The 24,850-nt window shown below is 43.7% G+C and overlaps 1 protein-coding gene across 3 annotated transcripts in view; it reads right to left on the reverse strand.

Annotated features, from left to right (window-relative positions):
• LOC126276092 (putative tyramine receptor 2) overlaps positions 1–24,850 on the reverse strand; it is a 1,721,495-nt gene that overhangs the window by 779,941 nt on the left and 916,704 nt on the right. The window lies entirely within an intron of this gene.

Below are 24,850 nucleotides of genomic sequence, written 5' to 3' on the forward strand. Positions count from 1 at the left end.
TGTATGTACTCCACTACACTTCCATGAGTGACGTCGGCGCTGAAGAGTCAGGTGTTCGCTTGACACCACTTATACACCATCTCTAAAAAGCGACTATTGAAATCTTTTAAGAGGGGGACTAATATACTGTCCGGTGAAGTTACGCTAATGTGCCATCGTCAACGTGTTACAAACGTCCTATTTTCTTAAACGTATGTCTATTTTGTAGTCGTCAATAGTGTGTCAACTGTTAACTAGCATCCGAGGTGTACCACTTACTGTAAGTAGTATAGTGGCCTCATTCTCTTCCTCTTGGTTGCTTGGAGTTTCGGAGGCCTGTTCGTGCTACAGTCCGGGTGCTCCAGGTCTTTGCGAAGCACGCGATCCTGCCACGCCACGAAACTACGACACATTGAAGAGCAGACCTGGGTCATCCCTCTGAACTCTGTAGTAGTGCAACAGTATTTTAATGAGGGACTCGTGCGTTACCTTGACCCCCGAGACAGCGTGAAGAAATCCTACTGATCTCAGAGAAATTCCAACTAATGGAACGGGGACATACAGCGCTAAACCGTTTAACGTCGAACTGGCTCGTTATAACTTATTCAGCAATCTCAGTAACTAAAATATCTCCGAATGAGAATTCAAAGATATGTAGGTTATGAAACGTCCCCTTAGAAAAATGATACATGACTGTGCTTAAACTGACACACAATAATTTTTATCGCAACGCAATCCGACTTTGAATAATACCTATAAAAGAATGGCCCTGACTAACATTAACCTATACCTTTCACAAATCACTTACCTCACAAAAATCTTCGTTACTCGAACTACTGCAATACAGCGAGCGCCGCTACCGCCAGCTAAATAGAAGATTCAAACTACTGAAGGCACTAACTACTGATAAGCATAGTTAGCAAGTGAAAGATTTTGAGAGGGAACAAACAATGTATTTACCTCAATAGTGTTCAAAAGTTATAATGTATATAGCAGTTTATGACATCCAGTCTTACAAATTTCAAAACTCCGTCATCTCTCTCCCCACATCCACCACTGCTGGCGGCTGACCTCCAACTGCACAACGCTACGTGCTGTTAACAGCCAACAGCCCAACACTACATTGGCGAGTATTACGATAATGCCAACCAGCCACAGACTGCACACAGCACAGCCAGTGATTTTCAAACAGAGCGCTACGTGGCGTTACCAATATAAAAAACCTAAACAGCCTACTTACAGTTAGTTCAGCACATGAAAATCAAACATTTCAGAGTCCGCTGGAACTATATGCTTTAATCCCACATAAATATCGGCAAGACTTAACGCTCGACCAACACCTCACAATGCGATCATCATTGAAAACATGGTTGCAGAATGGTAACATCTCACTAATGTGAAGCATGTAACCCTTGACTGTGAAAGTCCCAGCAGCTGCTCACTTGCCGCTGCTGTCGTAAATGCTACACTACTTTAGTCGGGACTGGCGATGGTCCCGTCGGACTAGTCGCCTCCTACCCACGGAGTTTACACCTAATTACTCAGTTTCGCTAGTCCAGTGCCACTCTTTGAGTTGATTGAGCATTTTCTGCAGAGCGGTCGTATTATGTCTTAGAAGCGGATCTGGGAACCGGAGTGATGCAAAACTTGTTTCTGATGTGTGTTTAATGTGTAGGATGAATATTACGGCAACTACATACTACAGAAATATCTCCCTCGTTATCGTTGCCTGTGATGAGACCTACACGACGAACCCTAGCGTCATGGTAGGTCACGGCGTGGAGACCTGGGCCGGTACTGCTAGCTTGTGGCGGCTGACTCGCTGCCTGCGCACACCAGGACGGACTGGACCGAGTCTGCCGGTGTGAAGCGTGAGACGAAACTGTTGGTACTGACAACTTGTAGCGCGGGAAGCAGGGAATGAACTGTTAATGCGGTCGGGCGGAACAGGGAGTACTGCCAGCTTCAGACGTAGAGCGTGAGTGACTTCGCATGTCCGGCGGATGAATGTTCGCATGGCGCTCCAAGGGCGAGATAATACCCTGCGAAAAGCACTCTCTTTTGCGACAGTGACGCTGTCTGTCTGTGCAGCTGGTGTCCTCAGACGCTATGGAGGCGACATTTAGCTCCATGGTAAACAGCACAGCCATACAAGGAAAATACACTCCTGGAAATGGAAGAAAGAACACATTGACACCGGTGTGTCAGACCCACCATACTTGCTCCGCACACTGCGAGAGGGCTGTACAAGCAATGATCACACGCACGGCACAGCGGACACACCAGGAACCGCGGTGTTGGCCGTCGAATGGCGCTAGCTGCGCAGCATTTGTGCACCGCCGCCGTCAGTGTCAGCCAGTTTGCCGTGGCATACGGAGCTCCATCGCAGTCTTTAACACTGATAGCATGCCGCGACAGCGTGGACGTGAACCGTATGTGCAGTTGACGGACTTTGAGCGAGGGCGTATAGTAGGCATGCGGGAGGCCGGGTGGACGTACCGCCGAATTGCTCAACACGTGGGGCGTGAGATCTCCACAGTACATCGATGTTGTCGCCAGTGGTCGGCGGAAGGTGCACGTGCCCGTCGACCTGGGACCGGACCGCAGCGACGCACGGATGCACGACAAGACCGTAGGATCCTACGCAGTGCCGTAGGGGACCGCACCGCCACTTCCCAGCAAATTAGTGACACTGTTGCTCCTGGGGTATCGGCGAGGACCATTCGCAACCGTCTCCATGAAGCTGGGATACGGTCCCGCACACCGTTAGGCCGTCTTCCGCTCACGCCCCAACACTGTGCAACCCGCCTCCAGTGGTGTCGCGACAGGCATGAATGGAGGGACGAATGGAGACCTGTCGTCTTCAGCGATGAGAGTCGCTTCTGCCTTGGTGCCAATAATGGTCGTATGCGTGTTTGGCGCCGTGCAGGTGAGCGCCACAATCAGGACTGCTTACGACCGAGGCACACAGGGCCAACACCCGGCATCATGGTGTGGGGAGCGATCTCCTACACTGGCCGTACACCTCTGGTGATCGTCGAGGGGACACTGAATAGTGCACGGTACATCCAAACCGTCATCGAACCCTTCGTTCTACCATTCCTAGACCGGCAAGGGAACTTACTGTCCCAACAAGACACTGCACGTCCGCATGTATCCCGTGCCACCCAACGTGCTCTAGAAGGTGTAAGTCAACTACCCTGGCCAGCAAGATCTCCGGATCTGTCCCCCATTGAGCATGTTTGGGACTGGATGAAGCGTCGTCTCACGCTGTCTGCACGTCCAACACGAACGCTGGTCCAACTGAGGCGCCAGGTGGAAATGGCATGGCAAGCCGTTCCACAGGACTACATCCAGCATCTCTACGATCGTCTGCATGGGAGAAGAGCAGCCTGCATTGCTGCGAAAGGTGGATATACACTGTACTAGTGCCGACATTGTGCATGCTCTGTTGCCTGTGTCTATGTGCCTGTGGTTCTGTCAGTGTGATCATGTGATGTATCTGACCCCAGGAATGTGTCAATAAAGTTTCCCCTTCCTGGGACAATGAATTCACGGTGTTCTTATTTCAATTTCCAGGAGTGTATTTGTTCTGACTAGAGCCGTTTACGGTCGTGCCCCTGGCGGGACGGCTACCCGCACGGCCTGCATGGCACGCGGAGGGATCGACTACCGGGCGAATGCATAACAACCGCATTTTGGAAAAGACGTTCAGATTAGAATGCAATATTCTGAGAAGCCTCTTATAGCTGTAGTATTGTTCCCAGAAGCAAACATATAGAGAAGAAGAGGAGCAGCTCTTCAGAGACTACTTACGCAGAAAAATTTTACAATACATTCTATGTTCCCTAATTAACAATTATCCCACAAAACAAAATACAACAACATTCTTTTTTGAAAAAAAATTTTCAAATGTGTGTGAAACCTTATGAGACTTAACTGCTAAGGTCATCAGTCCCTAAGCTTACACACAACGTAACCTAAATTATCCTAAGGACGAACACACACACCCATGCATGAGGGAGGACTCGAACCTCCGCTGGGACCAGCCGCACACTCCATGACTGCAGCGCCTGAGACCGCTCGGCTAGTACCGCGCGACTTCTTTTTTGATTACAGAATTGAAGAAAAAATAAAATTCTTCACTCAAAGAAGGGGTTACACGTTTTGCTGTACAACAAAATTGGTCTAGTCACTATAAACAAAAGTTATCACTTTCCGAAACGTTGCAAATAATTTACATCTAACTTGATTTTTAGTACTTAAATGTACCTATTTATCTTTTTCAGTCTTTCTCCAGTTACATATTGATTTACATAGTACTTAAATGTACCTATTTATCTTTGTCAGACTTTCTCCAGTTACATATTGATTTACAGCACAGGGTGTGTTTAAGACTCGGTATGTATTGCGATTAAAAGGTAACGCTTTCTATAATTCAAAGGCAAGTTTGAACATTGCTGTGCTGTACAGGGCTTGCTCCAATACTCCGTATTCTCTGGAAACGATAGTAATGTATGTGCCAGAGGGTACATGTACACATATGTTACTGATTCTCCCAACCGGTCATGGAGCACGTGTTGGGTGACTGCCGAAATACCTCTGTGCACCATGCAGCACTCTAATCATGTCTTCGCAACCCCTACGGGCGCGACACGTAGGGGGGCTCTAGGTTTTTCACTTAAAATTATTCACGAAATATTTAAACTACCTTTTCGAGCCCTAACTTTCGGTTATCATCAAGCATTTGCAGGTTGCGATGTTGCAGCGTTTCCGTGCTGCCGACTCGTGGACGGGATAAACTTACGATCATGCGAGCTGTTCTCCGTAGAGCACTTCCAGTACATCCTGTTAGACCTATCTGGTATGAATCCCACACATTTGAGCAATGAGAAATATCTTGTGACGACATTTTTCCAGTATCCTATGAATTGACAGAAGTATATCGCCTGAGCCGAATAAATCATTCCATCTCACATTGTAACCGCTCAATTTCATTCAATACGATCACGACGACACTCCTCGATCGTCATTAACACTCGTGGTGTCACTCACCTTCATACATTGAAGAGGACGTTTGAAAATTCGTGACGCTTGCTCAACGGTCCTCAATTGACTTAAATGTATTTGCCGGCTGACTCTTAATTCAATTATTGCCACGGGGGTGAGGAGAAAGAACACATCCTGGTGGTACCAGCATTATGCGTATGAAGATGTTCGATTAATCTGAATGGTTGCGATGTTGTAGCGATTCTATTCGAACTCTATGCTGATGTACCGACAAGGACCATTTTCTCAGATAAACATATAAGTACGTAATGGATGTTCAGTTTCTCAATATAATTCGTCGCACTTACACGTTATACATCCGCTGTAAGAACAATTTTATGCTTTTTACATTTTTGGTGTCCAACAATATTGGTTGGCTAATTATTATGACGATACGTTGCATACAACTTCCACAGATATTGTTTATCATGTAGTCAAGACTACGTAACGAAGCCAAAAATCGTCGATAAAATTGATATGTAGTTGGTTTATTAACACTTCTCTTTTCACTAATGAAATATGAATCAGTATTTCAGTATTTTAGGTCCCCGTTAATTAATATCTGGTAGTTAATAAGCGAACTATTTTTTATGCTGGCGCTTGGTTCGTATCGGTTACCCCCGCAACCGTCCAAGGATTCTATTAATGTTCCGCGCCCACGCCTTTCACCATTTTATAAAATGCAGAATTACGTAAACTATAGCTTTCCGTTTCGCACAACTTTCGTGGGTTCCACGACCATAATAAAGTCCCAAGAGTATTTTTCCCATCTAACACAAAATTCGAATTATGTTGTCGGATTCATTTTCACTCCACCCGACAATAAACGTCTCTGATCACTTCGTCACATGTAATTTATTTTAAACGTCCTTGAAGAGTCTTTAAATAATCTCCTTAACGAATATTGCAGGCGCGTACCACTTTTTCATCGACTAGCTCGATAGCGATACCTGAAGGTAGAGAGCTCACTAATGTGTTACAAGTTCTTTTATATGTATTAAAAAACAAATGCGCCCCTATATATTTCTGTCCCGCTTGTCTTTGCTACTTTGCTTTTTATTACTTTTCATTATATTGCTTCTTAGTAATACTGTGCAGTTATTAAAGCTTCCCATTACTTTCCCCTTTTTGTATTCTTCCAAAATAAAGTCTATTTATCCCCCATTTTAATTAATATGATGGTAATTGACACGCCTGCCCGCAAAGTACCGTTATAACATCCACATTGGTTGTTTCTCCCATATATTTGTCAGATTCTTACTGTGAGTCACTGATATATTAGTCATACTTCTGTGTTTTGTGAATAGCACAATTTTACATTCCTGTACATTCAAAGCAAGCTGCAAAGTTTTGCACCGTTGAGAAGTGTAAACAAGATATTCCTCGGTAATTGGGGGACTTTTTTCAGATACTTCTTCAATGCAGATACATCCGTCAGCTATACAAACCCTGACCTTATGGTGTGCCATGTTATTATTATACAAAGTGAGTAACAATGGTCGCAACAAATTGGCAAGGGACTCGCATTCTTCCCTCTGGTGCTGATTTACGTAGCTCCCTTTCAGTCTGAAGTGAACTGCGAACCACGAAACAACTTGTCATTTTTCATGTTAACAGAACAGTGCCAGAGCTGAAAGATACAGTAAGCCCAGAAAATATCGTAAGACGGACTGTGTATCGCACGTGAAACATTTGCACTTACAGTCCGACACCTACTCTCTGAATCATCACCCAACACATACCACGCACGTACAAATGTTTTTAGTTTATAGCTATACTTTTTTTAGATTTGTTTCATTATGTCCTCCAAAATTCCCCATCTTGTCCTATTTTGTTCTCATCGGCCGTTACTTTTTTCACGTACGAGGTTAACAAACTGTTCTCCTTTTTAATCATTTTGTATTTCTATAGAAATTCTATCACGTACTGAACGTTGCACTACCAACTTATATCACTGTGGACGCCATAGAGTATAAGAGAATATATAACGTGTTATCAGTTTTCGTGAGCTTTTAAGTTCATTTCATGGAGTCTTTTCCTCGTTTTAACTATAAAATGTGTGTGAGTTCCTAAGGGATCAAGCTGCTGAGGTCATCGGTCCCTAGACTTACACACTGCTTAAACTAACTTATGCTAAGAACAATACACATAACCATACCCGAGGCAGGATTCCAACCTCCGGCTGGTTTTAACTATACTTGGTCTCATAATTGTTGCTATGGATGCCGTGACGGAGTTCACGAATAATTTTTGCCTCTCATATAACGTAACGATCATTTTTACTGCCGTACTTGACTTAAGAAAATATTCAGTATCACAAATAACACACATTTCAGATGGCAAAGAAAGAAAAATGTGAAGGATGTTGTGGAAGGGAAGGCATGGAGCAAAGGTCTGCATTTACTGATTCATTGCTGGGTCTATTTTTCACGTTTCTCAGTAGAGACGTAGACCAGCGATCTAGCGGCGGTGAATCGGGTACCGGTGAGTTATGACTTTCGGTCCATTTCACATTCAAATCGGTACACCGGGTCCCGCCGGAAGCCGTTTATCTGTATCGGCCAAGAGAATTTGGGGGGGGGGGGGGGGGGGGGAGAGACTGAAAATACGAAACAACGACGTCATAAATAATTTGTAATTGGGTAACAGTAAGAGCACACAAGCGAAACGAGAATAATTCACCATATGTGCCACACATACCGCAGAGCAATCAATAGCGTGAACTGGGAAGCCGAACGGCGTGAGCTAAATAAACAGTGGACACATTCCGAATTAGATTAGAAATACGAGCCGAGCGAACGATTATATCTGACAGAAAATGGCACTAAACCTTTTAGCTTATTAGTTTTAATTCGCCACTGTTTACAAGATCGATTATCTACGGTCACGTAAATCATGCTGCAGCTACCCCTGCACGAAAGGGAAGCTTTGCTCTGGTACAGTACGGCATACTCGCTGTTTGAGTCACTTCCAGAGCTGACGGACATTCCTGAATGATCGTAAGTATAAACCAGCGGAGAAATACTCCTACTGGAGGACAAAAAAGGCAAATAGGTCCCTGTTTATTTAAAAGGATGTTTGAAAAGTGGAATTTCATCTACCTCTGTCTACCTTTCTCAGCATTTATAGAATTTTCCCAAACATTTTGGCATCCAATAGCGTATTCTTTAAGATGAAACTCACCTCAAACTTCTCAAGCTCCTCTAACTAACTCACACCCAATAGTCCATCGCCGAATGTCGCTCAAATCCATCCAATCCCCCCTATCTGGTTCTCTCTCTCTCTCTCTCTGTCTCTCTCTCTCTTTTTCTCCCTTTCCGTCTCTCTGTAATTGTCTCTTTTGTCACAGCCACAAATCCCCTTTCTTTCTGTCCTGCTTCTATAGTCTCCTCTCACTGTCACTGTCTTACTGTCACTGCCTCCCTCTTGCTCTCTCTTCTTGCCAATATTCCATTCTTTGAACTGCTGGTGTCTCTTACCACTGTCATTATCTCTCTCTTCGGCGTTGTGATTGTCCTATACTTTCTCTCTCATTATCGCTGGTTCTCACCCACTTCTTCTTTCTGATTATGCCTCCCTCTCCCCCCCCCCCCCCCTTGCACTCTCCTCTTCGTTGTTTTCCTGGCTTTGACCTGTCATTATCAACTACGTTCCGCTACTGCTGTGTCCCTCTCTTTCTCTCACATAGCTATTCCTTTTTTTCGCTCTTTCTACAACACAGTCACTGTCTACTATCTTCTAGTAACCATCGCTTTTCTCCTGTTTGCCACTACCACTGCTACTCTTTCAGCATAAATATAATATGTTCGCATGCCAAACATATTGTAAAATTCCTTAATGGTGCCGAGGAAGATAGAACGAGGCAGCTCGTATCCCACTTTGAGAGTCTATTAAATAAATAGGAAGGCGTTGGCATTTTTATGTCCCTATTGGTTCCCTTGTTTTTCCTGCTATAGCAGGCATCTGACTAATATGAAAAGAAATGTATTGATCAGTAGATACTTATATTAAACTGAAATAAGCCAAACTAATTCTACACCTCAAACCGGATTACGTCAAAGGCATCTTGCATTTCCTTTAGTACTACAACATCGGGTTCCCAGATGATAACGGGGACTGTAGGTAGCACACATAAGCGTAGACTTCCACGGCCTTTGTCAATGTCAGTAAAAGTCTTCTGGGCTCTCGACACTATTGTCAGTGAATAAAATTGTCTGACGTTGCGGCCACTGTTGCAAATGGCCTTCCTGTGGGCTTTACGCTGAGCTGAGTGTTGAGTCAGACTAACTTTAGATACTATATAGTAGCGGAGGAAACTGTTTACGTAGTTTGATAGAGCACTTGAGGATAGGAGGCGGGGCGTTACGCGTACTTTATCTGTTTTTATATTATTCCTGGGCATTGGTTGGTAAAGACTTGCTTGACTGGTGTTTACCTTACTTGTTGCCATTTGTGGAAACAGGTGAGTTAGAAACGGACGGTAGCTGTGACGTAGCGCCGTTCACTTGTTGCTACGTGCGGGCCGCTGTGTACCTGTTCTCTGAGTACGTACGCCCACCGTGGTCTCCCACGCGCCTGTGTGAGTTGCTTTGGGTCCACTGTCCTCCCGTAGTGTTGTCACTGGGACAGCCAGTAAGCCTATACCCCCCCTCCTCTCTACTCACGTTGGGGGGCAGCCTCTCTAATCTTCCTTCTCAATGTAAGTGACTGTTTGTAGCACTCATCCTGGTGTTCCGTCTAGCCTACGTACGGCACTTCACACACGCAACAGACTTCATAGACTGTTGCAGTGTTTAGCTTGTCGATCGAATCTTTCTATCTAGAAAGTCTTTCACTGTGTTATTAATCCAAAAGATCGGCTTCAGGCCAGCTCGGGGGAGAATTTTGCCCACAAGTTCAGTGACCTCCTGTAAATATGGTAATAGGGCTATGTTCTGTGTTTCCTTCTGCTCTTTTCTATTGGCTTCATCAAATGGCTCAAATGGCTCTGAGCACTACGGGACTTAACGTCTGAGGTCATCTGTCCCCTAGAACTTAGAACTACGTAAACCTAACTAAGGACATCACACACATCCATGCTCGATGCAGGATTCGACCCTGCAACCGAAGCGGTCTCCCGGTTCCGGACTATAGCGCCTAGAACAGCTCAGCCACTACGGCCGTCTATTGCCTGCATCCTTTCATTCTCTGTCGCCATAGTTTAACTACTATATTCTTCCCATAACAAATAGCTCGCCAAAATGGATACAGGCAGACAAGAACAGCGCCACAGTGGTACTGGACACAAGAGAGTACAAGAAACGAATGGACGATCTTATTAGAGAACCTATTAATAGGAAACGTAAGGGTAATCCGACGACCAAGACAGTAAGATGCACAAGCACTGCTGAAGGAAACTACAATAAACTTCGACACGGATAAAAGACTCATCCAGCAAGTCCCACAGGCATCAAGGGTACGTGGGGTACGGAAGGTTCACAAAGAGGATTTTGCTTTAAGACCCCTAGCCGAAAGTATTAATTCACCGATCTACTAATTAGCAAGAGAACTGGCACCGATGCTTTGACATCTAGTGAGTCACACAGATTCGTACATCAAGTAATCAACCCATTTTGTAACACTTTTAAAAGGAAAGTGTGTCTTCGCTACGGATCTGTTCACAAATGTACTAGTGTCAGACACGATGATCATCTTACAGGTGTGGCAGCGAAATCTGCGAACTAGTGAGCCACTCTTTAACGACTACCCATTTCAGGTGGAAAGGGAAATTTTATGAACAGATGGACAGTGTAGCTACGCGTTCCCTTCTCCCGCCTCTTGCAGCAGACATGTTCATAGACGCACCTGAGTAAACTTCTCTCCAGTCCCCACCATTATGCCCTGTTTTCTGGCTCCGATGTGTTGGCGATATCTTCTCTATCTGGCCATAAGGAATGAAGGAACTACAGAAGTTCCACCAATGTCTCAATCAACAGCACAGTAAAACAGAATTTACTGTGAAAATTTAAAAGAATACGGTGCTGCCGTTCCTAGACGTGGAAGTTTACCGAAAGCCTGATGGGCACAGGATATACAGGAAAGCCACCAGCACGGAAAGATACCTTTACACCTCCTACAACCATCGTCCTAAGCAGATGAAGTCCGCTCTCCACACTTTAACCAGGAGGGCCCGTGGGATCTGCGATGACGAACACCTGATGTCGAAACTAGGAAACCTCGGATGGTTATAGCAAGAATACGAAAGATAAAACTATGATGACAAAGCATGAAGGCAATAGAAAAACAGTAGAAGGAAACACAGAACATAGCACTATTACCGTTTGTACAAGAAGTCACTGAACGTGCGAGCAAAATTCTCCGCCGAGCCGGCTTCTACTCAATATTTTGGAGCAGTAACAAAATAAAAGACGTTCTAGGCTCAACGAAAGATTCGGTCGACAAGCTAAACAGTGCACGAGTCTACGAAATCTGTTGCGAATGTGGAGTGGTGTATGGAGGCGAGACAGGGCGGCCGATCAGCACACGACTTTCAGAGTATGAAACATATTTACGTCTGAGACAAAGATCCAGATCACCGGCGGCGGAACACAAAGTTGTGGTAAGAGTAATGTAACACCATCAGAGAAGGCTGCTTTACGCTCTCTCAAAAATGGTTCAAATGGCTCTGAGCACTATGGGACTCAACTGCTGTGGTCATTAGTCCCCTAGAACTTAGAACTACTTAAACCTAACTAACCTAAGGACATCACACACAACCATGCCCGAGGCAGGATTCGAACCTGCGACCGTAGCAGTCGCACGGTTCCGGACTGCACGCCTAGAACCGCAAGACCACCGCGGCCGGCTCGCTCTCTCAAAGTTGATCCTGATATTGTTATTTAACCTGTGGACAAGGGAAATGCCACCGTTGTTTTAAATGAACATGATTATGTACAAAAGATGCAACGTTTACTATCTGATTCAGCGTATCGCAGAATCTATGCTGACCCCACAAAAAGTGTTGAGAGGAAGACCAACAGCCTCCTGAAGGAAAGTAGTTTGTCGCAGGACACTATCAAGAGTCTTAACAAATATAGTGCTGTTTCCCCTAGGTTATATGGACTTCCGAAGGGTCACAAGAAAGGGGTCCCTTTACGTCCTATAGTGAGTAACATCGGCGCTCCGACATATCGTGTAGCCAAGTATATTGCTTCTTTGTTGAGTCCACAAGAAGGTCGGTGTGAACATCACATCAGGAACTCAGCTGATTTTTTACTTGTTTGGAGGGACTGCGGTTGGATGACTCTGATATTTTAGTGTGTTTCGATGTCGTTTCTCTCTTCACTCGTGTTCCTCTGTCTGATTCGGTGCTCAATTAACTAATCTCTTTCAGCATGTGTTGACATCCATTTACTTTTTATTCGATGACCAGTATTACGTGCAGACAGATGGAACTGCGATGGGTAGTCTGTTGTCTCCTTTGATTGCAAATTTGTTTATGGAAGACTTCGAGGAATGTGCATTGGAGTCGGCGCCTTTGAAACCCGCCTGTTTCTTTAGATATGTTGGCGATACCTTAGTTGTTTGGCCTCATGGTTGGGAGAATTTGGATGTCTTTCTAGAACATCTGAACTCGATCCAGCCGAACATTCGTTTTACGATGAAGGTGGAGGAGGATGGTTGCCTTCCCTTTCTTTCTGTGTTAGTTAGGAGTACGGATGATGGATCATTAGGATCTGCAGTCTACAGGAAACGTACTCACACCGACCTGTACTTACAGGCTAATAGTTGTCACCATCCGGCTCTGCGTGAAGGGAAACTTCGTACCTAGGTACACAGGGCACATGTCGTTTCTGACGCTGAGACTTTGCCAGCTGAGCTGTCCGATCTTGAAGTTGCATTTCGTCAAAATGGTTATAGTGATAGACTGAACGTGCGTTGCGCTATCGACCAACTGTATATCGCGTAATTGATGATAATTGTGAGTCAACACCAAATTCTACTGCCTTTTTGCCTTACGTAGGAAACACTTCCAACAAGATAGGTCGTAATTTATGGAAATATGATGTGAAGTGTGTTTTCCACCATTCATCTAAAATTAGAGTCCTTTTGAGTTCTATTAAGGACGATCTTGGTCTGCATCAGGCGGGTGTATATCGTATTCCTTGTAGCTGCGGCATGGCATATATTGGTCAAACTATCAGGACCTTGGAGGACCAATGTACTGAGCACAAACGGCACACACGATTACAGCAGCCAAGTAGATCTGCTAATGACGAACATTGCTTGGATACTAGTCACCTCATGTTATATAATGACACCGAGTAGTGGCATGCACGTCCAGCTATTGGGACAGTGTTATTAAGGAGGCAGTTGACATTAAATTAGCGAGCAACTTCGTTAACAGGGATGAAGGTTTCTGTTTAAACTCTGTTTGAAATCCGGCTCTCTCCCTTGTCAAAAAACAGAGGGACAGAGTCAATGCTACCCTTCAACCATAAATATAATAGACTGGCCCTGACGTCATTTTCGTGGCTCCATCTCTGGGCTAACGTCACGTGAAAGTTGGCAAAACATGGTTGTTTCGTGTTGCGCTTATGGCTGTACTTAGCGTTTTGTCGGGGGAAATGGCATTATATTTCACGTGTTTTTCTATGATAGTGCAGATGCGTTTATTGAAATCTGCTAAAGTGACTTATATGTTTTTTACACTTGAAATAGAGTATCTCGTAAATTAAAGTGTTGAAAGTGATGCCTATAAAGTCAGACTCATATTACATTTTGGAAAGTATCTGTGATAATTCGGTTACAGAAGTAAGTACAACTGTTTCTCGTCCCTACTCATAGGTTCCCTAAGGACAAAAACCGAAGGCAACGGAAAAACTTTAAGCCATCTGTACATACGCGCCTTTTTGTATATACAAGTGAGATTATAATAAGGTAAGAGCACCTATAGTCGACTCATGAAGAGAATTGTTTTCTACCTTCTAATACTATAGAATATATGTGGGCGCAAAAATTATTTTCTGAAACTTCAAAGTCTCACCTTTCATCTAAAATATTGTTTTAAACTGATATTTCAAACTTTTGTAAGTAAAGTAGGAACTTAACCTTTAAAGTGCACATAAAATTGATGGTCTAAAATGGACCTGCTCCTAAGGCCGACAATTTTGGCACCTGTAGTAGACATAATTCCCATATCCCATTTTCTTTTATAAGTGACTAGAGCTCAAAACGCGGCGAACGCAATATTTATAGTTTTGACACGAGCCGACTCTTACTGTTTAAAAGAATTTAACGACATTTTACTTTAATTGATAGTTTATAGTAATTTCGCCTCGCTGCCCACCAGGGGGCGTTCGATGTATTTGTTAGATTTTATAAATGGTACTGCGAATAAATCCAGGTCAAATATAGTTCTGACATAATTTTTCGCAAATAAAAAAGTAATTTTTGTTGGAAACGTTTGGCAGTCAATTGAGAAATGTGGGTAAAATACGATACAAACATAGGATGGCAGACCACCGATTTGAAATCCCGCCACGTTTTGCCAACAGTCACGTGGTCTATGTTGGAGCCACACCAGCGCTATCTCTTCTGCACAGCAAGGCCGGCCTACTAGTTTCTATGGTCGAAGATGCTGCCTCACCTGCGAATTCGTAATCTCACTATCGATAGCTCTGACTATGGTCATCTTTGGTGGCACTAGTGTTCAGTGTGTGTGTTATCTTTCCTGGTTCAGTCTGAGAACCGAGGTTTTAAATTTGCATGTACGACTCCTGTCCGTTGCAGTTTGTCATCTACATCTACATGATTACTCTGCAATTCACATATAAGTTCTTGGCAGTGGATTCATCGAACGACAATCATACTATCTCCCTACCATTCCACTCCCGAACAGCGCGCGGGAAAAACCAACACCTAAACCTTTCTGTTCGAGCTCTGATTTCTCTTATTTTATTTTGATGATCATTCCTACCTATGTTGGTTGGGCCCAACAAACTATTTTCGCATTCGGACAAGAAAGTTGGTGACTGAAATTTCGTAAATAGATCTCGCCGCGACGGAATACGTCTTTGCTTTAATGACTTCCATCCCAACTCGTGTATCATATCTGCCACACTCTCTCCCCTATAACGTGATAGTACAAAACGAGCTGCCCTTTTTTGCACCCTTTCGATGTCCTCCGTCAATCCCACCTGGTAAGGATCCCACACCGCACAGCAATATTCTAACAGAGGACGAACGAGTGTAGTGTAAGCTGTCTCTTTAGTGGACTTGTTGCATCTTCAAAGTGTCCTGCCAATGAAACGCAACCTTTGGCTCGCCTTCCCGACAATATTATCAATGTGGTCCTTCCAACTGAAGTTGTTCGTAATTTTAACACCCAGGTACTTAGTTGAATAGACAGCCTTGAGAATTGTACTATTTATCGAATAATCGAATTCCAGCGGATTTCTTTTGGAACTCGTGTGGATCATCTCACACTTTTCGTTATTTAGCGTCAACTGCCACCTGCCACACCATACAGCAATCTGTTCTAAATCGCTTTGCAACTGCTGCTGGTCTTCGGATGACCTTACTAGACGGTAAATTACAGCATCATCTGCGAACAACCTAAGAGAACAGCTCAGATTCTCACCCAGGTCATTCATACAGATCAGGAAAATTGCGGGGTGTTCTCCCGCCGAAATATTGGCAGTCGGTGACAGTGTTACCTGGCTGAATTCCCGGAAGTTATTTGAAAGGTGTATACGACAGGAGAAACTCAGGTCTCAGGATGTGTTAAGGAGATAAAATTCCGTGAAGCCCTCGTACTGGTGAAACCGCCATTTACATTGAGGAGGAAGATTAAAGAGGCGAGAGATACAGCCAATCGAACCGCCAACATGAATAGAGTGTACGGGTATAGGTTTCCAGGGTCCTGGTCGCCAGCGGTGACAATGCTTCGGGAGGACAGCTGGCGCAGATCGACTCACACAGGTGCGAGGCACACCACGGCGGTCTTACGTACACAGCGCGTTGGCACGCCGCAGCCCGCAACTGGCGACAAGTAAACAGCGCCACGTCACAGATACCATCCGTTTCTAAGTCGCCTGTTTCCACCAACCAAGCACGTCTTTACCAACCAGTGACATGGAATAATATAAAGACCAATAAACTTCGCCTAACATCCCTCCTCCAGACCTCAAGTACCCTATCAAATTCGTAAACACCTTCCTCCGATACTGTATAAGACCTTAATTGTCTCTCAGTCGGCAGTCAGCTCAGCATAATTCCTTGAGGGAGGCCTTTTGCAACAGTAGCGGAAACGTGTGACAATTTTATGTATTGACAATGCGGTCAACAGTCGAGAAAAATTTTATTGACTCTTCGCCGTAGAGTTGTGTGCTGCGTCACTTTATAATCTGTGTTCAACTCACACAGGATTTCGCGTGCGTATTTGCGTGTACAACAAGGATAAATTTGAATCTCTGTATCTTGGAAACGGATAAAATGAAGAAAAATTTGAAGATATGGTCGAGATCATAGGAATACAATATAAAAAGTACAGCCATTTGCTGCTCACAGCAGTCTCGAAAACCGTGGCTGGGTTTTGGGACCGAGAAAACAAGTTTTTGTGGTGCGTAACGGTATCTGATTAAGATTACTGAAAACGTGGAGATGGCTCTCCTACATAAATGTTAGAGAATGTTTCTTTGATATTTGAGTAACTTGCTTCAGTTATTTTCTATTTAGATTTGGCCTCACACGGGATTTTATATTTAGAAATAAACTTTGAACCTATGCATCTTGGAAACGCATAAAGATATTAAGAAAATTTTCAAGGTTGTTCGAGGTCGAGATCTTAGGAATATATCACAAAAATAAGTCATTTGTTGTGCATATCTTCTCCGAAATCTCGACTAGGACTTGGCCCGCCGGTGACGGCAAAAATATGGCAAAAAAACATCATCGCATTCCATCGATCTCAATCTGCTAACTGTATTCATCCCTTGTTCTTCTTCTACAATGTTAAACCCGCACGTTCCCCCAATACCAACCGGCAATTCCTTGACGCATTAGAATAAATCCTCTCAACGGATCCCTACCTTTCGTTAAACTGTGCCACATCTTTCATTTCACCCTAGTTCTATTCAGCACCTTCTCACCAGTTACGTGATCTACACATCTAATTAAACATCCTGGTAGATTAAAACAGTGTGCCCGACCGAGACTCGAACTCGGGACCTTTGCCTTTCGCGGGCAAGTGCTCTACCATTTTTTTAATATATCGTTTCTCCTTCCTCCCCTTTAACCCGTCCTTTACGCTCGCCTAGTGTTGCCTCCTCCGCCTGGCTTCCTCGCCTTTAAAGAATGAATGTAACATGATAATGTGGAAACGCGCTTCTTCTGAACGACAAACGAATTATGCTCCTTGTGTTTCCTTTGGTTGCAACGTGGCTTGAATAAAAATAAATATAAATTCCATTGAGAAGGCAGTCACATAATTGTTATGGAAATGTAACTGCATCTGTAAATTTCGTTCTCCGTGCGTGGAAAAACGGAAAGAAGCAAACTCATTATTGCCGATAAGTAAAATATCCTTTTTCAGAAGGTAATGAAGTAAAATAGGCTTCTTCTGCTTGATTTTACACATAATTAACATAAATGTGTCTTCTTGCGAAAAGAAAAGGAGAGAGAGACAGACTAAATAAAGGGTGTATACCAGTTTCATCACTGTGCTTCCCCGAAAACAAATTAATAGATACACATAGGCTTAACTGGTCTCTACTGATAAGCTTCTCTGATTACTTTCTGTTGGAAATCCTCCTTCTGCTACGTGAAGTACAAACTTTAACCAAAAAACATTCGTCTAATATACGAAATGCTTGGGTGTGTAATGTAAATTACGCATTTCTATTGGTTACAGGATTGTTTTAGTTACAAAATTTGCGTAATTTTCTTTGTACTTTTTAGTACAAATCAAATTGTAGTGCTCAGTTGTAAGGTATACCCAGAAGTCCTCCCTATTGTTTGATTCTTTTGTTAGAATATAATGCATCGTTTGGCCTTTCAAACAGTTAATTGCATTTCGTTTTGTTTTAGGATAAGGTATACCGTCAGGGTTTAAAAATTCAGCAGTCGTAACGGCATTAGGAGTAGTTCTGCTGACGCTCGCTATCCTTTGTCTTATGTAGAGCAATATTTCTTTTGCCCTGGCACACAGCAATCTATGCTCTTCGATGTCTGGTATATTACATAATGTACACAGCGCTGACCCGGCCAATCGAATAGAGTGAAGTTTACAGTTCGTCGTAAATTTTCTGTTTACAGCAAACTACCAGGTCGATTTGACATACGTTGGCAGGTTACGGCAGTGAATATTTTCCCATATTGTTACCCAGTTTTTTTTGGTCATCAGTCTACTGACTGGTTTTTGCGGCCCGCCATGAATTCCTTTCCTGTGCTAAACTCTTCATCTCAGAGTAGCACTTGCAACCTCCGTCCTCAATTATTTGCTTGACGTATTCCAATCTCTGTCTTCCTCTACAGTTTTTGCCCTCTACAGCTCCCTCTAGTACCATGGAAGTCATTCCCTCATGTCTTAGCAGATGTGTCATCCTGTCCCTTCTCCTTATCAGTGTTTTCCACATATTCCTTTCCTCTCCGATTCTGCGTGAGAACCTCCTGATTCCTTACCTTATCAGTCCACCTAATTTTCAACATTCGTCTATAGCATCACATCTCAAATGCTTCGATTCTCTTCTGTTCCGGTTTTCCCACAGTCCATGTTTCACTACCATACAATGCTGTACTCCAGACGTACATCCTCAGAAATTTCTTCCTCAAATTAAGGCCGGTATTTGATATTAGTAGACTTCTCTTGGCCAGAAATGCCTTTTTTGCCATAGCGAGTCTGCTTTTGATGTCCTCCTTGCTCCGTCCGTTATTGGTTATTTTACTGCCTAGATAGCAGAATTCCTTAACTTCATTGACTTCGTGACCATCAATCCTGATGTTAAGTTTCTTGCTGTTCTCATTTCTACTACTTCTCATTACCTTCGTCTTTCCCCGATTTACTCTCAAACCATACTGTGTACTCATTAGACTGTTCATTCCGTTCAGCAGATCATTTAATTCTTCTTCACTTTCACTCAGGATAGCAATGTCATCAGCGAATCGTATCACTGATATCCTTTCACCTTGTATTTTAATTCCATTCCTGAACCTTTCTTTCATTTCCATCATTGCTTCCTCGATTTACAGATTGAAGAGTAGGGGCGAAAGGCTACAGCCTTGTCTTACTCCCTTCTTAATACGAGCAACTCGTTCTTGATCGTCCACTCTTATTATTCCCTCTTGGTTGTTGTACATATTGTATACGACCCGTCTCTCCCTATAGCTTACACCTACTTTTTTCAGAATCTTGAACAGCCTGCACCATTTTATATTGTCGAACGCTTTTTCCAGGTCGAAAAATCCTATAAACGTGTCTTGATTTTTCTTTAGCATTGCTTCCATTATTACCCGTAACGTCAGAATTGCCTCTCTCGTGCCTTTACCTTTCCTAAAGCCAAACTGATCGTCACCTAGCGCATTCTCAATTTTCTTTTCCATTCTTCTGTATATTATTCTTGTAAGCAGCTTCGATGCATGAGCTGTTAATCTGATTATGCGATAATTCTCGCACTAGTCAGCTCTTGCCGTCTTCGGAATTGTGTGGATGATACTTTTCCGAAAGTCAGATGGTATGTCGCCAGACTCATATATTCTACACACCAACGTGAATAGTCGTTTTGTTGCCACTTCCCCTAATGATTTTAGAAGTTCTGATGGAATGTTATCTATCTCTTCTGCCTTATTTGACCGTAAGTCCTCCAAAGCTCTTTTAAATTCCGATTCTAGTACTGGATCCCCTATCTCTTCTAAATCGACTCCTGTTTCTTCTTCTATCACATCAGACAAACAGTCACCCTCATAGAGGCTTTCAATGTATTCTTTCCACCTATCTGCTCTCTCCTCTGCATTTAACAGTGGAATTCTCGTTGCGCTCTTAATGTTACCACCGTTGCTTTTAATGTCACCAAAGATTGTTTTGACTTTCCTGTCTTCTGAGTCTGTCCTTCCGACAATCATATCTTTTTCGATGTCTTCACATTTTTCCTGCAGCCATTTCGTCTTAGCTTCCCTGCACTTCCTATTTATTTCATTCCTCAGCGACTTCTATTTCTGTATTCCTGATTTTCCCGGAACATTTTGTACTTCCCCCTTTCATCAATCAACTGAAGTATTTCTTCTGTTACCCATGGTTTCTTCGCAGCTGTCTTCTTTGTACCTATGTTTTCCTTCCCAACTTCTGTGATGGCCCTTTTTAGAGACGTCCATTCCTCTTCAACTGTGTTGCCTACTGCGCTATTCCTTATTGCTGTATCTATAGCGTTAGAGAACTTCAAACGTATTTCGTCATTGCTTTGAACTTCCGTATCCCACTTCTTAGCGTATTGATTCTTCCTGACTAATGTCTTTAACTTCAGCCTACTCTTCATCACTACTATATTATGATCTGAGTCTATATCTGCTCCTAGGTACGCCTTACAATCCGGTATCTGATTTCGGAATCTCTGTCGGACCATGATGTAATCTAATTGAAATCTTCCCGTATCTCCCGGCCTTTTCCAAGTATACCTCCTCCTTTTGTGATTCTTGAACAGGGTATTCGCTATTACTAGCTGAAACTTGTTACAGAACTCAATTAGTCTTTCTCCTCTTTCATTCCTTGTCCCAAGCCCATATTCTCCTGTAACCTTTTCTTCTACTTCTTCCCCTACAACTGCATTCCATTCGCCCATGACTATTAGATTTTCGTCCCCCTTTACATACTGCATTACCCTTTCAATATCCTCATACACTTTCTCTATCTGTTCATCTTTAGCTTGCGACGTCGGCATGTATACCTGCACCATCGTTGTCGGTGTTGGTCTGCTGTCGATTCTGATTAGAACAACCCGGTCACTGAACTGTTCACAGTAACACACCCTCTGCCCTACCTTCCTATTCATAACGAATCCTACACCTGTTATACCATTTTCTGCTGCTGTTGATATTACCCGATACTCATCTGACCAGAAAAATCCTTGTCTTCCTTCCACTTTACTTCACGGACCCGTACTATATCTAGCTTGAGCCTTTGCATTTCCCTTTTCAGATTTTCTAGTTTCCCTACCACGTTCAAGCTTCTGACATTCCACGTCCCGACTCCTAGAACATTATCCTTTCGTTGATTATTCAATCTTTTTCTCATGGTAACGTACCCCTTGGCAGTCCTCTCCCGGAGATCCGAATGGGGGACTATTCCGGAATCTTTTGCCAATGGAGAGATCATGATGACACTTCTTCAACTACAGGGCACATGTCCTGTGGATACACGTTACGTGTCTTTAATGCAGTGGTTTCCATTGCCTTCTGCAGCCTCATGTCGTTGATCGTTGCTGATTACTTCGCCTTCAGGGGCAATTTGCCACCTCTAGGACAAGAGTGTGCCCTGAACCTCTATCCGCTCCTCCGTCCTCTTTGACAAGGCCGTTGGCAGAATGAGGCTGACTTCTTACGCCGGAAGTCTTCGGCCGCCAATGCTGATTATTTATCAAAATTTAGGCAATGGGGGCGATCGAACCCAGGACCGAAGATGTTTTGACAAGGATACTTTTGTTCTACGTCGTTTCTGGGTTTGTCTTATTGTAAAGTTCTTTTACTTTCATGACGTCTTTTTCAGGAATCCTTGCCTGTATGTAGCTGTATTCTACGAAAAGGTATTTCAAGTGGTATAGTCCTTTGGGTATGTGTTGGACATTTATAGGTGCACTGACGTCAGCAGGAGCTATTTCGTTTAACAAATGTGCAGCAAGGGTACCACATGGCTCTTTCCATTGTTTGTATGTGGTAGCAAGGTATAAGGCTTTTTCACGACTAGGAAGCCAACATCATCAGCCTATGCCTTGCACACGAGCTTTTCTCCATGTATTTGTAGTCCTTGTAGATGTTTCATAAGGGAGGCAAGCAGGGACTCGATGGCGATGGCGAAGAGTGCCATTGACATTGGACACCCATGCCTAATGGAGCTGGTGGCGTCAATCAGGCAGCTAATGTGTCCATTGATGACAAATTTTACTGAGTTGTTTGTTAATGTATTTCTTACTACTGCAATGATTCGAGGTGGGAAGCCCATTGCGCCCATGGTGCGAAGGAGACAACTATGATTAGCTCTGTCAAAGGCTTTATCAAAGTCGAGTGAGAGGAGTGCACATTTTATTTTGCAGACGTCGGCCGTTGAGATTAGGTCCCTTTAATCACAGAGGGTCTGGAGAATTCTTCTGTCTTTGCCCACACTTGTTTGATAAGGGCCAGTGACGCTGGTTATTGTGGTTTTCAGCCTGCGAGCGAGGACGCGGCCAAAGATTTTGTAATCGCTGTTTAAAAGCGTAATTGGCCTCAAAGCGCTTACAGATTTCGTATTTGTAGTTTTCGGCACTAACACTACGAGTCCCTCTCGAAATTCTTTCGGGATGTCATTTTCAGGGTTTAACAGTTCGTTGCACATGAGAGTAAACTTGCCTTTTACGAGGCCACTGAATCTGCGATAAAATTCTGCTGAGATTCCACCTTCCCCTGGAGCCTTATTTTTCGTGATTCCATATAGAGCTTCTTCGACGTCTTCTTCAGTCACTTCTGAGACGAGAGTCTGTGCTTCCGCGTGGCATACTTTGCCCTGGAGGTTCATTATTAGCTCGTCTTGAAGCTGTTGGTCAACCGGTTGACTAGACATTAAGAATTAAAAATGCTGTACGATTGCCTCTTTAATCTCTCTTTGCTTCGTCAGCTTCCTTCCATCATCAGTTGTTATTTCAGATAATATCTTGTGAGACGCAATTTTGCTTTCACGAATGACATGATAAATGGAAGTGACCTCGTGATGTGCTATATTCTGGGCACGCGACCTTATTTGGTAACCTTCCAGTTGTTTATGCCGTAGTGCTAAAATTTTTGCTTTAATTTTGTTAATTCTTTAGTAGTTGTCCACATCTGTTGCATCGGACTTCTACAAATGCCTTAGACATTGAAAGTAAAATTCTATAGTTGATTTGTAACAAAAGTTTTTGTCTTTGGAGTAGTTTATGAAAAACCTCCGTATTTTAGGTTTGGCATGTTTCAGCCACCAGTCAGTGCCAGAGATGTACGAGCTAAATTTGCTTTCACACTCTCTCCATACCTTGTAAAATGCCTCCTGACAAGCATGGTCTTCCAGATGTGAAATTGGGAATTTGGTCTTTGGCATGCAAAACACAGTTAAAATCTCCTCCCAGGATAAGGTATTCATATCGAGGTCCAAATAGTGGGACAATTTCTTCTTTAAAGAACTCCGTTCTGCGGTGCCTGTTACTGGATCCTGAAGGGGCATACACGTTAATGGGTCGTATTTTGTTTATTGTGGCCGCTATGCCTTTACTGTTTGGTAGCTTTACTACATCTTGAACTACTATGCCCTCCTTTCCGAGCAGTGCCGTGCCCATTTCCGCTCCATGCCCTGGGTTTGTAATGGCGTTGAAGCCAGGTACGTTACCAAGCTCAATGTCTGTCACTTCTTGTAAAAGTATAATGTCACTGTCAGAAGTATATATAAAATCTTTTAAGGTCTGTAGTTTAAAGGAACTATGAATCTTATTAAGGTTTACTGTCGCGATTTTGTATGCTTGTATGTCAGACATTCTTCGTTCTACTTGATCTAACTTTAAAAAACATTCTTCTGATTTGTCTCGCAAGCGTCAGCTTTAAAACGCATTCTAATAATATTCAACGGTAGCAAATGTTTCAGTGGTGTGTCCTTGTTTTTTAGAATGTTCGTTCGCGGAGACGTCTTCGTTGAAGAAATCAGCCAGCTTACAGTCTGTCTTAGTTTCTGAAACTTTTGTCATTTCTCCGTCGGCATCATTATGATCGCTTTCGTCCGCCCAACTGGTTGAGGTTGTCGCCGAGGATGGGACGAGGGAAGCTTCATGAGAGTGACTCGTTTCTTGGGGGTGGTTGGATGCTTTCTTTGTTGGCTTTCCTTTGACGTCTAGTTTTTCCAGCGCAGAACGGGAATGCTCCTCAGAAACTGGTGTCGCTTTCGTGTTGCTATAGATCTGTTGGCTTAAGGTACTACATATTTCCTTCGCTTTTTGTCCGAGTGTGACAGCTGTCTCCTCTTCACCATTGCGTGCCAGCCGGCATTTCCTGTTTTTCTTTGGAGAATTGGCTTTCGAGGGACTTTCTTCAGTATCCAAGTTAGTGTCGTTTTCCTGTAAGGTGTGTCGGTATTCAACTTCTGGCGATCTGCTGCCTTTACAGTTGCAGGTGCCTGTTTCGATGGAACTTCAACTGTTTCCGTAGATTGGCGGGACTCTTGTAGGTCGTCAGATATGACGGCAGTGACCTCTATCGAAATTTCAGTGTCTGGAGAATTTGTATTAGCACTATATTCAGGGGCTGAGGAAGCAGTCGGCCGTTCGCGTGCCACGGTAGCGTAACTTCCCGGCTGTGTTGTCATCGCCGGTGGCCTGGCGTTCTCGCCGGCCGGCAGCTGTGCAACGCGCCGCTGTATACATTCTGGGCGAACGTGCCCAGGCTTTTTACTGGCGGCACAGGTTCGCGGTTGGTCGTCATAAATTACAATCCCTCCATATCCGCAGACATTGATGTACGACGGGATGTGCTTTTGTAGCTCTACTCGAAGCTGCCGTACGCCATTTAGTACTGGGAATTATGCGCGCTTGACCATTTCTCGGCAAAGTTGTCGAGCACTTCCGCGAAGGGTGAAATTACA

Source organism: Schistocerca gregaria, chromosome 1 (genome assembly GCF_023897955.1).
Source record: "Schistocerca gregaria isolate iqSchGreg1 chromosome 1, iqSchGreg1.2, whole genome shotgun sequence".
Taxonomy (NCBI): Eukaryota; Metazoa; Arthropoda; class Insecta; order Orthoptera; family Acrididae; genus Schistocerca; species Schistocerca gregaria.